Below are 4,688 nucleotides of genomic sequence, written 5' to 3' on the forward strand. Positions count from 1 at the left end.
TCACTACAAGCTACTCAATGGCCACCTCTTCTGTTTTAGTCTTATTCTGTCACAGCCTCTCGCCCTTGACATCAAAGCGATCGCCCTTGACACCTGCTGACCCCCCCCCCTTCACCGCGGTACACCAGTTGGCCATCAAAGGAATCGCCGCTCTCCCTTGACATCAAAGCGATCGCCATCACCCTTAAAAAGCCTCCACTGTGAACCAGTCTGCGCTGGAACGTCGCCTTTCATGGACTTCTGCCTGCCCGCCTGCCTACCAGCCACTGAGCGAACTCCTGCTCTACCCCTGAGATCGGTTACTTCCATAAAGACTTGATTTCTTCCCTTACCTGGTTGTCCCGTCTGCTTTTGGGTTCTTTCCTGATACGTGACATATTCTTACACTTAACACTTGACTCTTTCCACAGCAAACGCAATAAGATGTCACGTAGCTGGTCATAAACGCAGAAACTGGTGAAATAAGCTGATAGCAGAAAGAAGAAGCGCGGAGGCCGAATTATATATAAAAGAGCGGCACGGTGCCGGCTCAACGGCTTACGGCCATACCACTCTGATAACGCCCGATCTCGGAAGCCAAGCAGGGTCGGGCCTGGTTAGTACTTGGATGGGAGACCGCCTGGGAATACCAGGTGCTGTAAGCCTTTTATCCCCCCGCCCCAACTATAATCCACAAAGCAAACGTATAGGAAAAACCAGACATACATTTTGGTCAAAGATCACTACAAGCTACTCAATGGCCACCTCTTATGTTTTAGTCTTATTCTGTCACAGCCTCTCGCCCTTGACATCAAAGCGATCGCCCTTGACACCTGCTGACCCCCCCCCCTTCACCGCGGTACACCAGTTGGCCATCAAAGGAATCGCCGCTCTCCCTTGACATCAAAGCGATCGCCATCACCCTTAAAAAGCCTCCACTGTGAACCAGTCTGCGCTGGAACGTCGCCTTTCATGGACTTCTGCCTGCCCGCCTGCCTACCAGCCACTGAGCGAACTCCTGCTCTACCCCTGAGATCGGTTACTTCCATAAAGACTTGATTTCTTCCCTTACCTGGTTGTCCCGTCTGCTTTTGGGTTCTTTCCTGATACGTGACATATTCTTACACTTAACACTTGACTCTTTCCACAGCAAACGCAATAAGATGTCACGTAGCTGGTCATAAACGCAGAAACTGGTGAAATAAGCTGATAGCAGAAAGAAGAAGCGCGGAGGCCGAATTATATACAAAAGAGCGGCACGGTGCCGGCTCAACGGCTTACGGCCATACCACTCTGATAACGCCCGATCTCGGAAGCCAAGCAGGGTCGGGCCTGGTTAGTACTTGGATGGGAGACCGCCTGGGAATACCAGGTGCTGTAAGCCTTTTATCCCCCCGCCCCAACTATAATCCACAAAGCAAACGTATAGGAAAAACCAGACATACATTTTGGTCAAAGATCACTACAAGCTACTCAATGGCCACCTCTTATGTTTTAGTCTTATTCTGTCACAGCCTCTCGCCCTTGACATCAAAGCGATCGCCCTTGACACCTGCTGACCCCCCCCCTTCACCGCGGTACACCAGTTGGCCATCAAAGGAATCGCCGCTCTCCCTTGACATCAAAGCGATCGCCATCACCCTTAAAAAGCCTCCACTGTGAACCAGTCTGCGCTGGAAAGTCGCCTTTCATGGACTTCTGCCTGCCCGCCTGCCTACCAGCCACTGAGTGAACTCCTGCTCTACCCCTGAGATCGGTTACTTCCATAAAGACTTGATTTCTTCCCTTACCTGGTTGTCCCGTCTGCTTTTGGGTTCTTTCCTGATACGTGACATATTCTTACACTTAACACTTGACTCTTTCCACAGCAAACGCAATAAGATGTCACGTAGCTGGTCATAAACGCAGAAACTGGTGAAATAAGCTGATAGCAGAAAGAAGAAGTGCGGAGGGACGAAAAAGACATTAAATCGACGGGGAAACGAGAGCAGTCTCTGAAAATAACGTTTCTAACTTCCCCCAAGCAGCTTTCTGCTGCACGGGGGAAACTTTTGTGGCTTTAGAAGCACGAAAATGGCACAAACGGCAAGGACACTCAGACCTGACAAGACTTACGACGACGGGCAGACGGACAAACAAAATGGAGGTATAGCGGCGGAAACAAAGAAGCCCCAGCAGGACGCGAATCCGACTGAGGCAGAAAGCGTGATGGAGAAGGGGGAGAGAGGACAATTTGTGGTGGTGGAGAGTCGAGCGGAGAAACGAAAAGAGAGACGAGGTGGAGGGGTCACAGCAATGGGGTTGGTGAAAGAGACGGCGGTCGCAGCGGGAGCGGCGGGGAGGGAGGGGGAAGGGAGAGAGATGGACAGAGACCTGGTGGTTCATGTGGACGTGGAGGGAGAAGACAAAATCTCCATGATGGAGCTTCTGCGTGTGGTTGACAACACGTGTGGGAGAGTATTGGGCTGCAGGTCGAAAAGCGACAAGCGATGGGAGCTCACGATGAGTAACCCGAAAGGGAAAACAAGACTGCTGGACGGCTTCAAGATTGGAAACTCCAGAGTGGTGGCATCGGAAGTTACGAGGGACACCAGGATCGTCTCCTTTTTGAACCTTCCCCTGTATGTCACAGACAATCAAATTGTTACTAAACTGGAGCAGTGGGGCGTGGAGCCGGTGTCTCCTATCAAGCGGAGGAAGTGGGCCGGGACGGACGTTTTTGACGGGACGAGATTCCTCAAAGTCCGTTTCAATGAAGATGTCTCCTCTTTACCTTACAGCACCAAATTTGAGACGCTGGAAGGGATTGAATACTTCAGAGTGTTGCACGATAATCAATCTAAAGTTTGCAGGCTGTGCCTCCAGCCCGGACACATCCTACGGGAGTGCCCGGAGTTCAAGTGCTTCAAGTGCGGGGAGATCGGACACTACGCACGAGAATGCGCAGCCATGCCTGGAGCAGATCCCAAAGAGGAGACAGAGAGGGACACCGGCGAGGGAGTGGAGGACGGGGCAGAAGAGACGGAGACAGGAGATCATCCTGATGGCATTGCGACTGATGGCGAAGCAGAGGGGCCCCAGTCAGCTGCACGCCATGAGATGGAGGAGGAGAGCGAGGTCGAGGAGGAAGAGGAGGAGGAGGAGAAAAGAGGAAGCGGCGGTTTGACTGCGGCCTCTGAGAGGGTGGGGAGGATGCCGACGAGCGTCTCCACTCTGGCGCACGGGTCGCTGAGGGGTCAGGCTGTAACAACATCAGGGGACAGGAGCCGCAGCAACCAGAGGGAGGGCAGTTCGGCCAGCCTTGCGTCCTTGCCTTGCGGGCAGCCGGGGCAGAGAGGGCCTCTACACGGGCAGGGGAGTGAGAGACGACAGCCGAACCCTAAGGCTTCGGAATGGGATGGAGTCAGTAAGGGGAGGGAAGAGGGAACAAGCAGAAAGGGCAAGACTAAGAGGGGTAAATAATAATGGACTGAAAAGGGTGTGCATCATGTTTTTTGTTTGGGGATTATTTTTCTCTGTCTTTCCCACTCACCATGGTCAAAATAGCATCATTCAACGTACGTGGACTACGTGACATGGACAAGTTCACTAAAGCCGTAAAAATGTGTGATGCAGAAATAATCTGTCTCCAAGAAACCCACTGGGACACTGACTGTGAAACTCAGTGCAAGAAAAGGTGGCCTGGATCCTACTTTTCAAGCCATGGGACTCAGCGGGCACGAGGAGTAAGCATCATGGTGAGTAGCCACATTGAGGCTGATGCCACTCTAATAGACAAAGACATTGGGGGGAGGTGGGTTAAAGTGGGCTTTGTTTTTGAAGACACTGTCTACAAATTACTGAACATTTATGCGCCCAACCACGAGGGGGACAGGTCTTCTTTCTTTCGAGAATTGAATATCATAGCTAAAGACTGTGACATCATAGTTGGGGATTTCAATGTCAAGATGAGCAGGCTTGACATTAGCGATAACGGTAGCTATAAACACGACTGTTCCAGAGCGGCCCTGAATCTGTTTATGGCCAAGAATAATTTCTGTGATTTATGGAGAACCAGAAATCCCATAACACGAGAGTACTCGAGAGTACAGCCACAAATGGACACTGTACGGCAAAGTCGGATTGATTTTTGTTTAGTCAAGAAACCGCAGATCGACCTTTTCGATACTGTGCGCTATTGTTTAAATTTCATTAGTGATCATGCCATCCTGCGTGTGGGAATGGGGGGTAAAAGGAGGGGGAGGGGGGGAGGCGTGTGGCACCTTAATGCTAGCCTGCTGAACAGAAGGGATTATGTTGAATGCATCTCTAAATTGATCTCATTTGAATGTTCACAGCCTGAGTTTGGGGAAAATATCATAGAGGGGTGGGAGAAATTAAAAGTGAGAATTAAACAAAAAAGTATTCAGTTTGCGAAAAGATTGAACTTTACAACTAGAGAAAAAGAAAGATCATTAAGAAATACAATTGCTAAATTAAATGCACAACCGGTTGTCAATGTTGAAAGGCTTGTGAATATTCAAAATGAAATAAATGAAATTGAAAGGATAAAATGTGAAGGTGCTATAGTGAGGAGCCGTGCTCAATATGCAGTAGAAGGGGAGAAAAGTACAGCTTTTTTCCTCAACTTGGAAAAAAGGAAACAAAATCAGTGTTATTTGCAAGAAATCAAAAATAAAGAAGGTAAAGTAGTGACCAATTTCGTAGAC

At 49.8% G+C, this 4,688-nt stretch overlaps 2 pseudogenes; both read left to right on the plus strand.

The window, feature by feature from the left end:
* Positions 1 to 535: 535 nt before the first annotated feature.
* On the plus strand, positions 536 to 644 carry LOC130125656 (5S ribosomal RNA; annotated as a pseudogene).
* Positions 645 to 1,254: 610 nt separating this feature from the next.
* LOC130125657 (5S ribosomal RNA) lies at positions 1,255 to 1,363 on the plus strand (annotated as a pseudogene).
* Positions 1,364 to 4,688: the final 3,325 nt, after the last annotated feature.

The sequence above is a fragment of the Lampris incognitus genome, chromosome 15, assembly GCF_029633865.1.
Source record: "Lampris incognitus isolate fLamInc1 chromosome 15, fLamInc1.hap2, whole genome shotgun sequence".
NCBI lineage: Eukaryota > Metazoa > Chordata > Actinopteri > Lampriformes > Lampridae > Lampris > Lampris incognitus.